Genomic DNA, 12,068 nt, shown 5'->3' with positions numbered 1-12,068 from the left:
CTGATTGGGTTGTTTGTCTTTCTGTGGTTGAGTTTTAACAGAATCATATAGATTTTAGAGATCAGGCACTTGTCGGGATGTGATAGCTGAAAATTCTTTCCCAGTCTGTAGGTGGTCTTTTTACTCTTTTTGGTGAAGTCTTTAGATGAGCATAGGTGTTTGATTTTTAGGAGCTCCCAGTTATCTGGTTTCTCTTCATCATTTTTGGTAATGTTTTGTATTCTTTTTATGCCTTGTTTTAGGGCTCCTAACGTTGTCCCTATTTTTTCGTACATGATCTTCATCGTTTTAGTCTTTATGTTTAGGTCTTTGATCCACTTGGAGTTAGTTTTTGTGCATGGTGTGAGGTATGGGTCCTGTTTCATTTTTTTGCAAATGGATCTCCAGTTATGCCAGCACCATTTGTTAAAAAGACTGTCTTTTCCCCAATTAACTGACACTGGGCCTTTGTCAAATGTCAGCTGCTCATATGTGGATGGATTTATATCTGGGTTCTCAATTCTGTCCCATTGGTCTATGTACCTGTTGTTGTACCAGTACCAGGCTGTTTTGACTACCGTGGATGTATAATAGGTTCTGAAATCAGGTAGAGTGAGGCCTCTCACTTTCTTCTTTTTCAGTAATGCTTTGCTTATCCGAGGCTTCTTTCCCTTCCATATGAAGTTGGTGATTTATTTCTCCATCACATTAAGAAATGTCATTGGAATTTGGATCAGAAGTGCATTGTATGTATAGATGGCTTTTGGTAGAATAGACATTTTTACTATGTTAAGTCTTCCTACCCATGAGCAAGGCATGTTTTTCCACTTAATTAGGCCCTTTTTAGTTTCTTATACTAGTACTTTGTAGTTTTGTTTGTATAGGTCTTTTACATCTTTGGTAAGATTTATTCCTAAGTATTTTATCTTCTTGGGGGCTACTGTGAATGGTATTGATTTGGTGATTTCCTCTTCGATGTTCTTTTTGTTGATTTAGAGGAATCCAAGTGGTTTTTGTATATCTTATAACCTGAGAGTCTGCCAAACTCTTCTATTAGTTTCAGTATTTTTCTGGAGGATTCCTTAGGGTTTTCTGTGTATAAGATCATGTCATCTGCAAATAGAGATAATTTGACTTCCTCCTTGCCAATCCGGATGCCCTTTATTTCTTTGTCTAGCCCAATTGCTCTGGCTAGGACCTATAGCACAACGTTGAATAAGAGCTGTGATAAAGGGCATCCTTGTCTGGCTCCCGTTCTCAAGGGAAATGCTTTCAGGCTTTCTCCATTTAGAGTGATGTTGGCTGTTGGCTTTGTATAAAAAAAATAGATGCCCTTTATTATGTTGAGGAATTTTCCTTCAATTCCTATTTTGGTGAGAGTTTTTATCATAAATGGGTATTGGACTTTGTGAAATGCCTTTTCTGCATCAATTGATGAGATCATGTGGTTTTTGTCCTTTGTTTTATTTATATGGTGGATTACATTAACGGTTTTTCTAATATTAAACCAGCCCTGGTATAAATCCCACTTGGTCGTGGTGGATTATTTTTTTGATATGTTGTTGAATTGTATTGGCTAGAATTTTGCTGAGGATTTTTGCATCTATGTTCATGAGGGATATAGGTCTGTAATTTTCTTTTTTTGTGATGTGTTTGTTTGCCTGGTTTTGGTATCAGGGAAATGGTGGCTTCATAGAATGAGTTAGGTAGTATTCTGTCATTTTCTATGCTTTGAAATACCTTTAGTAGTAGTGGTGTTAACTCTTCTCTGAAAGTTTGGTAGAACTCTACAGTAAAGCCGTCCGGGCCAGGGCTTTTTTTTTTTTTGTTGGGAGTTTTTTGATTACCGTTTCAATCTCTTTTTTTGTTATGGGTCTATTTAGTTGTTCTACTTCTGATTGTGTTAGTTTAGGTAGGTAGTATTTTTCCAGGAATTCATCCATTTCTTTTAGGTTTGCAAATTTGTTAGAATGCAGTTTTTCATAATAATCTGATATGATTTTTTTAATTTCATTTGGGTCTGTTGTGATGTGGCCCCACTCGTTTCTTATTCGGGTTATTTGTTTCCTTTCCTGTATTTCTTTAGTCAGTCTGGCCAATGGTTTATCAATTTTGTTAATTTTTTCAAAGCACCAGCTTTTGTTTTTGTTAATTCTTTCAATTGTTTTTCTGTTCTCTAATTCATTTAGTTCAGCTCTAATTTTTATTATTTGTTTTCGTCTGGTGCCTGATGGATTCTTTTGTTGCTCACTTTCTATTTGTTCAAGTTGTAGGGACAGTTCTCTGATTTTGGCTCTTTCTTCTTTTTGTATGTGTGCATTTATCGATATAAATTCACCTCTGAGCACTGCTTTTGCTGTGTCCCAGAGGTTTTGATAGGAAGTGTTTTCATTCTCGTTGAATTCTATGAATTTCCTTATTCCCTCCTTAATGTCTTCTATAACCCAGTCTTTTTTCAGGAGGGTATTGTTCATTTTCCAAGTATTTGATTTCTTTTCCCTAATTTTTCTGTTATTGATTTCCACTTTTATTTCCTTGTGGTCTGAGAAGATGCTTTGTAGTATTTTGATGTTTTGGATTCTGCAAAGGTTTGTTTTATGACCTAATATGTGGTCTATTCTAGAGGATATTCCATGTGCGTTAGAAAAAAAAGTATACTTTGCAGCAGTTGAGTGGAGAGTTCTGTATAAGTCAATGAGGTCAAGTTGGGTGATTGTAGTAATTAGGTCTTCCGTGTCTCTTTTGAGCTTCTTACTGGATGTCCTGTCCTTCCCCGAAAGTGGTGTGTTGAAGTCTCCTGCTATAACTGTGGAGGTGTCTATCTCACTTTTCCGTTCTGGTAAAGTTTGTTTTATGTATCTTGCAGCCCTGTCATTGGGTGCATAAATATTTAATATGGTTATATCTTCCTGATCAATTGTCCCTTTTATCATTATGTAGTGTCCTTCTCTATCCTTTATAGTGGATTTAAGTTTAAAGTCTATTTTGTCAGAAATTAATATTGCTACTCCTGCTCTATTTGTTTATTGTTTCCTTGATATATTTTATTCCATCGTTTGAGTTTTAGTTTGTTTGTGTCTCTAAGTCTAAGGTGTGTTTCTTGTAGGCAGCAGATAGACGGATCATGTTCCTTTATCCAGTCTGAGACTCTCTGTCTCTTTACTGGTGCATTTAGTCATTTACCTTCAGCGTAATTATAGATAAGTATGTGTTTAGAGTTGTCATTTTCATGCCTTTTTATGTGTGTTGTTGACAGTTTCATTTTTCCACTTACTTTTCTGTGCTGAGACGTTTTTCTTTGTAAATTGCGTGTTCCTCATTTTCATAGCATTTGACTTTATGTTTGTTGAGTCGTTACGTGTTTCTTGGTTTTTATTTTGAGTTATGGAGTTGTTATACCTCTTTGTGGTTACCTTAATATTTACCCCTTTTTTTCTAAGTAAAAACCTAAATTGTATTGTCCTATATCGCTGTTTCTCCCTCTGCATATGGCAGTTCTTTGCCACCTGTATTTAATCCCTCTTTTTGATTATTGTGATCTTTTAAATACTGACTTCAATGATCCCCTGTTTTGAGCATTTTTTTTTTAATTAGTCTTAATTTGTTTTTGTGATTTCCCTATTTGGGTTGATATCAGGATGTTCTGTTCTGTGACCTTGTGTTGTGCTGGTATCTGATATTATTGGTTTTCTGACCAATTTCTTTTAGTATTTCTTGTAGCTTTGGTTTGGTTTTTGCCAATTCTCTAAGCTTGTGTTTATCTGTAAATGTCTTAATTTCGCCTTCATATTTCAGAGAGAGTTTTGCTGGATATACGATCCTTGGCTGGCAGTTTTTCTCCTTCAGTGCTCTGTATATGTCATCCCATTGCCTTCTTGCCTGCATGGTTTCTTCTGAGTAGTCTGAGCTTATTCTTATTGATTCTCTCTTGTAGGAGACCTTTCTTTTATCCCTGGCTGCTTTTAAAATTTTCTCTTTATCTTTGGTTTTGGCAAGTTTAATGATAATATGTCTTGGTGTTTTTCTTTTGGGATCAATCTTAAATGGGGTTCGATGAGCATCTTAGATAGATATCCTTTTGTCTTTCATGATGTCAGGGAAGTTTTCTGTCAGCAGATCTTCAACTATTCTCTCTGTGTTTTCTGTTGTCCCTCCCTGTTCTGGGACTCCAATCACACGCAAGTTATCCTTCTTGATAGAGTCCCACATGATTCTTAGGGTTTCTTCATTTTTTTTTAATTCTTTTATCTGATTTTTTTTCCAGCTATATTGGTGTTAATTCCCTGGTCCTCCAGATTTCCCACTCTGCGTTCTAATTGTTCGAGTCTGCTCCTCTGACTTCCTATTGCGTTGTCTAATTCTGTAATTTTATTCTTAATCTTTTGGATTCCTGAATGCTGTCTCTCTATGGATTCTTGCAACTTATTAATTTTTCCAGTATGTTCTTGAATAATCTTTTTGAGTTCTTCAACAGTTTTATCAGTGTGTTCCTTGGCTTTTTCTGCAGTTTGCCTTATTTCATTTCTGATGTCTTGAAGCATTCTGTAAATTATTTTTTTATATTCTGTATCTCATAATTCCAGGATTGTATCTTCATTTGGGAAAGTTTTTGATTCTTTTGTTTGGGGGGTTGTAGAAGCAGTCATGGTCTGCTTCTTTATGTGGTTTGATATCGACTGCTGTCTCCAAGCCATCACTAAGATATTGTAGTGATTAATTCTGTATTTGCTCACTGAGTTTTATCTTGTTTTGTTTTCTTTCAGTATACGTGGATGGGCTACTAGATTGTGCTGTCTTGATTGTTGTAGCCCTTGACTTACTTATGACCTATTACCAGCTGATTTGGGCTGTTACCAGATATATATGCCTGAGTCCATTCACCATTCTTGAGTAGAATCTGATTTTGGGTCATCAAGCGTGTGATGCACACTGTCACCTATTCACCTTGAGAAGTAGTGGTGATAGTTGTGTGCACCAGAATCTAGTAGCAGCTGGGGTTCATACTCCGGGGGGGGGGGCAGGATGCTGACAGGCTTCCCCCAAGTGCCAGTGAGGTAGGCGTGTCTCTATTCCTAAAGCACCTTGGTGGGTGGGCTCTGCAGCTGTACCTTAGGCCCCCAATGCAAGTACTTCTACAGATTTTTAGGTGTCACCCTCCTTAGACCCCTAAGGCAGGAGGCTAGGTGGTCTGGGGGAAGCTTCAGCCCTCAGTTCCCTGTTGTGGGTCAGTGAGGGCTCTGTTGAATACGCAGAGGTATCAGACCTGGGAAACTTGTCTTTCCAGTAAATCCGCTAAAACAAATGCAGTCAGATCCCTATCAGAAATGCCTTTGCATTGTAATAGCCACCTTTTTCCCTGTAGGGATGAAAGCCCCAGACTGTGGATTACATATGCTTGGCTGGAGCTGGTTCTGTGTTTTTAGTCCAATTAGGGAGGGATCTTTGGTCCCTGGGTTTTTTGTGGTTGCTTCTCTCAGGCCAGAAGAATGGGTTAGGAAAAGACCAATAAAAGGAAAAGAAAAACTGCTGAGCAGTTCTCCCTCTGACTCAGGAAATTCCAATGTTAATGAAGTTGCCTGGGAAGGGGAGGGGAGGGTTCAGAAAAACAGGAGAGAGTAGCACCCCGTAATATAGACAAAGTTACTTATCTTGCTTGGGATGGCTATTTTATCTGAGATTCCTGAGGGGCGCGTCGCCTGTGCGCACTGGCTGGGTAGAGATTGCTCCCAAGGGTCAGGCCCGCGGCCCCTGCTTGCGCTGTCTCAAAAGCCAGGGTCAGTTCCTCTGCTGTCAGTCCAAAGCCCAGCGTCAAGGTTCCCCAGCTGGGATGCTGCACTCCTGGCTCCAAAAACAGTCGCTGCCTCCTCGTGACTTCTCCTCGCACCAGCCGCATCGCCGCGCCGTCCGCGCGGACCGTCACAGGATGTCGAGCTCAGCTCCCCTGTGCCCAGTCCAAAGCCCGGCGCCAAGGTTCCCAGGCTGGGACGCTGCACTCCCAGCTCCAATACCAGTCACTGCCTCCTGGCGACTTCTCCTCCCGCCAGCTGCGTCGCCGCGCCGCCCGCGTGGACTGGCTGGGCCCCCTCCCGAGGTCAGTTCAGAGGGGTAGGGCTGCGCCCCGTGTTTGCGCCGTCACAGGATGCAGTGCTCAGCTCCCCTGCACGCGGTCAAAAACCCCGCGCCAAGGTTCCTCGGCTGGGACGCTGGCTCCAGGCTCCGAGAACACTTGCTGCTTCCCCGTAGGTGTTCGTTCTGGGTCTCTGTCACTCAGGTCAACTCTTTAAATCTTTGTTTGTTGGTCAGGGTTCGTAGATTGTCGTGTATGTGATCGATTCACTTGTTTTTCCGAGTCTTTGTTGCAAGGGGATCTGAGGTAGCGTGTACCCAGTCAGCCATCTTGGCCCCCTCCCTCATTGTAGTTTTGATCTGCATTTCTCTAATGCTAATGATCGTGAACATTTCCTCATGTATCTGTTAGCTACCTGAATGTCTTCTTTAGTGATGTGTCTATTCATACCTTTTGTCCATTTTTTAATTGGGTTATTTGTCTTTTTGTGCTTGAGTTTTCACAGTATCATGTAGATTTTAGAGATCAGACGCTGATTGGAAATGTCATAGCTAAAAACTTTTTCCCAGTCTGTAGGTAGTCTTTTTACTCTTCTGGTGAAGCATTTGGATGAGCAAGGGTGTTTGATTTTTAGGAGCTCCCGGTTTTCTAGTTTTTCTTCTGCATTTTTAGTAATGTTTTGTGTACTGTTTATGCCATGTATTAGGGCTCCTAACGTTGTCCCTATTTTTTCTTCTATGATCTTTATCATTTTACATTTTATATTTAGGTCCTTGATCCATTTTGCGCTCGTTTTTGTGCGTGGTGTGAGGTATGGGTCTTGTTTCATTTTTTTGCAGATGGATATCTAGTTATGCCAGCACCATTTGTTAAAAAGACTGTCTTTTCCCCATTTAACTGTTCTGGGACCTTTGCCAAATATCAACTGCTCATATGTGGATGGATTTATGTCTAGATTCTCAATTCTGTTCCATTGGTCTATGTATCTGTTGTTGTACCAGTACCAGGCTGTTTTGACTAATGTGGCGGTATAATAGGTTCTAAAATCAGGTATAGTAAGGCCTCCCACTTTGTTCTTCTTTTTCAATAATGCTGTACTTATCCGTGGCCTCTTTCCCTTCCATGTGAAAGTGGTGATTTATTTCTCCATCTCATTAAAGAATGTCGTTGGGATTTGAATCAGAATTGCATTTAATGTATAGATCGCTTTTGGTAGAATAGACATTTTTATAATGTTAAGTCTTCCTATCCATGAGCAAAGTATGTTTTTCCACTTATGTGGGTCTGTTTTGGTTTCCTGAAGAAGTGTAGTGTAGTTTTTTTTTGTATAAGTCTTTTATATCTCTGGTAAGATTCATTCCTAAGTATTTTATCTTCTTGGGGGCTACTGTAAATGGTATTGATTCTGTGATTTCCTCTTCGATGTGTTTTTTTTGTTGGTGTGGAGGAATCGAACGGACTTTTGTATGTTTATCTTGTGTCCTGATCCTCTGCTGAACTCTTCCGTTAGTTTCAGTAGTTTTCTTGAGGATTCCTTAGGGTTTTCTGTGTATAAGTTCATGTCATCTGCCAATAGACAGAATTTTACTTCTTCCTTGCCAATCTGGATGACCTTTATTTCTTTGTCTAGCCTAATTGCACTGGCTAGGACCTCCAGCACAGTGTTGAACAAGAGTGGTGGTGATGAAGGTCATCCTTGTCTGCTTCACAACTGCAAGGGGAATGCTTTCAGAATCTCTCCATTTAGGATGATGTTGGCTGTTGGCTTTGTATAAAGGCTCTTTTTTATATTGAGAAATTTTCCTTCTATTTCTATTTTGCTGGGAGCTTTTATCATGAATGGGTGTTGAACTTTGTCAAGTGTCTTTTCTGCATCAAATGATAAAATCATGTGATTTTTGTCTTTTGTTTTATTTATGTGATGGATTACATTGTTTTTCTAATGTTGAACCATCCGTGCATACCTGGTATGAATCCTGCTTGGTCATGGTGAATTATTTTTTTGATATGTTGTTGAATTCTCTTGGCTAGAATTTTGTTGAGGATTTGCATCTAAGTTCATGAGGGATAGAGGTGTATAATTTTCTTTTTTTGTGGTGTCTTTAGCTGGTTTTGGTATCAGGGATATGCTGGCTTCATAGAATGAGTTTTGGAGTATTCCTTCCTTTTCTATGCTCTGAAATACCTTTAGTAGTAGTGGTCTTAACTCTTCTCTGAAAGTTTGGTAGAACTCTGCGGTGAAGGTGTCTTGGTCAGGGCTTTTTTTTGTTGGGAGTTTTTTGATCACCTTTTCAATCTCTTCTTTTGTTATAATTCTACCTCTGTTTGTGTTAGTTCAGGTAGGCAGTGTGTTTCTAGGAAATCATCCATTTTTTTTTAGGTTTTCAAATTTCTTAGAGTACGTTTTTTTGTAGTAATCTGATATCATTCTTTTAATATCAGTTGGATCTGTTGTAATATCGCTCATCTCAATTCTTATTCGGGTTTTTTGCTTCCTCTCCTGTTTTTCTTTTGTCAGTTTGGCCAAGGCTTTATCAATTTTGTTTCTTTTTTCAAAGATCCGTCTTTTAGTCTTGTTAATTCTTTCAATTGTTTTTCTGTTTTCTATTTCATTTAGTTCTGCTCTAATTTTTATTAGTTGTTTTCTTCTGGTGCCTGTGGGTTTCTTTTGTTGCTCTCTTTCTATTTGTTCAAGTTGTAGGTAAAATTCTTTGATTTTGACCCTTTCTTCTTTTTCTTTGTGTGAATTTATTGATATAAATTGACCCCTGAGCGCTGCTTTTGCTGTGTCCCAAAGGTTCTGATAGGAAGTGTTTTCATTCTCACTGGAGTCCATGAATTTCTTTATTCCATCCTTAATGTCTTCTGTAATCCGGTCTTTTTTGAGTAGGGTATTGTTCAGTTTCCAAGTGTTTGATTTCTTTTCCCTGCTTTTTCTTTTACTGATTTCCACTTTTATGGCCTTATGGTCAGAGAAAATGCTTTGTAATATTTCAATGTTTTGGATTCTGCTAAGGCTTGCTTTATGACCTAATATGTGGCCTATTCTAGAGAATGTTCCATGTGCACTAGAAAGGAAAGTTTACTTGGCTGCTATTGGGTGGAATATTCTGTGTATGTCTACAAGGTCAAGTTGTTGATTGTGGCATTTAGATCTTCTGTGTCTTTATTCTGGAGTCGACTTGACGGCAGTGGGTTGGGTGTCTTTATTGAGCTTCTTTCTGGATGTCCTGTCCTGCACCGAAAGTGATGTGTTGAAGTCTCCTAGTATAATTGTGGAGGTGTCTATCTCAGTTTTCAATGCTGATAGTTTGTTTTATGTATCTTGCAGCCCTGTCATTGGGTGCATAAAAATTTAATATGGTTATATCTTCTTGGCATATTGTGCCTTTAATCATTATATAGTGTCCTTACTTATCGTTCATGATGGATGTAACTGTAAAGTCAATTTTGTGGGAAATTAATATTGCCAGTCCAGCTCTTTTTATGATTATTGTTTGCTTGATACATTTTTTCCATCCCATGAGGTTTAGTTTGTGTGTCCAAATCTCTGGTGTGTCTCTTGTAGGCAGCATATAGACAGATCTTGTTTTTTAATCCATTCTGCTACTCTTTATCTCTTTATTGGTGCATTTAGTCCATTTCCATTCAGGGTAATTATGGATAGGTATGAATTTAGTGTTATCATTTTGATGTCTTTTTTTGTGTGTGTTGTTGACAGTTTCTTTTTCCCACTTAATTTTATGTGCTGAGTGGATTATATATTGTTCTTTTCTCGTATTTGCTCTTGTTAGTTTTGTTTTTGCTAAGTCTCTATTTTTTTCTTGTATTTATTTTGATGAGCAGGATAGTTTCTCTGCTTTGTGGTTACCTTGTTATTTACTCCTATTTTTCTAAATTTAAAGCTAACTTTTATTTTTTTGTATCACCTTATCTTCCTCTCCCAATTGAAGATCTGTTATTACGTTTCTTAGTCCCTCTTTATTATTTAAATGTTGTCTTCTTCTGTATAATAACATGACTGTTACCCTGTTTTGAGCCCTTTTTTTTTTTTAATCTCTGTTTTTTTTAATTTCCCTGTCTGGGTTGACTTCTGGTTGCTCTGCCCAGTGTTCCAGTCTTGGGTTGATACCTGATATTATTGTTTTTCTAACCAAAGAACTCCCTTTGGTATTTCTTGTAGTTTTGGTTTGGTTTTTACGAATTCCCTAAACTTCTGTTTATCTGGAAATGTCCTAATTTCACCTTCATATTTGAGAGACAGTTTTGCAGGATATAGGATTCTTGGCTGGGGATTTTTTTCCTTCCGTTTTTTAAATAAGTCATCTCATCACCTTCTTGCCTGCATGGTTTCTGCCTAGTAAAAAAAATAAAAGTCTGAGCTTATTCTTATTGGCACTCCTTTGTAGGTGACTTTTTGTTTATTCCTCACTGCTCTAAAAATTTTGTCTTTATCTTTGGTTTTGGCAAGTTTGATTATAATATGTCTTGGTGACTTTCTTTTAACATCTACTTTATGTGGAGTTAGATGAGCATCATGGTTAGGTATACTTATCTTTCACAATATCAGGGAAATTTTCTGCCAACAAATCTTAAAATTTCCTCTGTATTTTCCGTTATCCTTCCCTGTTCTGGTACTCCAATCACTCGTAGGTTTTTTCTCTTGATAGAGTCCCACATGATTCTTAAGGTTTCTACATTTGTTTTAATTCTTTTATTTGATTTTTCTTCAAGTATATTAGTGCCAAGTGATTTATCTTCAAGTTCAGAAATCTGGCTTGTACTTGTTCAATTCTGCTCCTCTGACTTTCTATTGAGTTGTCTCCTTCTGTAATTTTATTGTTAATCTTCTGAATTTCTGATTGCTGTCTATGAAGTTTTCCAGCTTTTTAAATTTTTCATTATGTTCCTGAATAATCTTTTTAATTTCTTCAATTGCTTTATTTGTGTGTTCCTTGGCTTGTTCTGCATATTGCCTCATTTCCTTCCGGATGTCTTGAATGGTTCTGTATATTAATCTTTTGGATTCTGCCTCTGGTAATTCCAGCAATGCACTTTCATCTAGGAGATTCCTAGATTCTTTGTTTCGAGAGCTTGCTGAGGTGATCATAGTCTGTTTCTTTATGTGATTTGATATTGACTGTTGTCTCTCAGCCATCAGTAAGTTATTGTATTAATTTATACTTGCTTACTGTGTCGTAGCTTCTTGTTTTGTTTTGTTTTGATATGCTCAAATGGGTTGCTTGAGTGAGCTGGCTGGATTATTTTCAGCTTTGGAGCTCTGATGTCCTTTCCCAGATGGCTAGAGCCGTTATCAGGTATATCAGTCTAGGAGTCCCCTGACTTTTCTTGTATGAATTCAGCTAAGGTGTCTTCTTAGCTGATCATCAAGTGTGTGGTACGGCTCTGTGCTACAGTCTTAGAGGGCCAGGGTGACTGGTGTATGTACCAGTATCTGATTGCAGCAGGGGATCACAGTCTGAGCAGGGTAGGGGGCTGAGAACCGACCCATGAGTGTCTCTGAGGAAAGCGCGTCCCTGTTCCCTAGTGCGTGCAGGTGGGTGGGTTCTTCAGACGGACCATGGGCACCCAGTGTTTTTAGTTGTAAGGACTGGGAGGCACCAGTTATCCTTGGACAACTGTCACAGATGGCTGGGTGACCTGAGTGTGGTTACCAGTCTTTAGGCCCCAGATATGGGTAGGTGAGGACCCTGTTTAATAGGCAAAGCAATGTCAAACAACAAACACCCACCTCTCCAGCTCACAGCTGAAACGGTTGGAGTCTGGCAACAAGGGCCTATTCTCCTGAAATAGGCCTACACAGGTCCATGCAGAAGGGAAAGGTGCTCAGAGTTCCACAGAGCATTTATTCCTGGCCAGGAGCCACTTATGTCCTGAGCTCTGCCCATTAGTAGAGCTGGCAAATTATCTTTTCCCCCAGTTGCAAATTTTTTCCTTCTCCAAGGTTGGGAAGATGGCTATAGGTGCTCAACAGTGCCAATCTCAGGCCCAGGGAATTCAG

At 38.8% G+C, this 12,068-nt stretch overlaps 1 long non-coding RNA gene across 2 annotated transcripts in view; it reads left to right on the top strand.

Moving 5' to 3' along the window:
* The window catches only part of LOC135228742 (uncharacterized), a 102,678-nt gene that overhangs the window by 13,919 nt on the left and 76,691 nt on the right, over positions 1-12,068 (top strand). The gene's annotated exons all lie outside the window — the stretch shown is intronic.

Source organism: Loxodonta africana, chromosome 27 (assembly GCF_030014295.1).
Source record: "Loxodonta africana isolate mLoxAfr1 chromosome 27, mLoxAfr1.hap2, whole genome shotgun sequence".
NCBI lineage: Eukaryota > Metazoa > Chordata > Mammalia > Proboscidea > Elephantidae > Loxodonta > Loxodonta africana.
The sequence above is the reverse complement of the archived record's forward strand: the minus strand, read 5'-3'. Positions and strand labels throughout refer to the sequence as shown.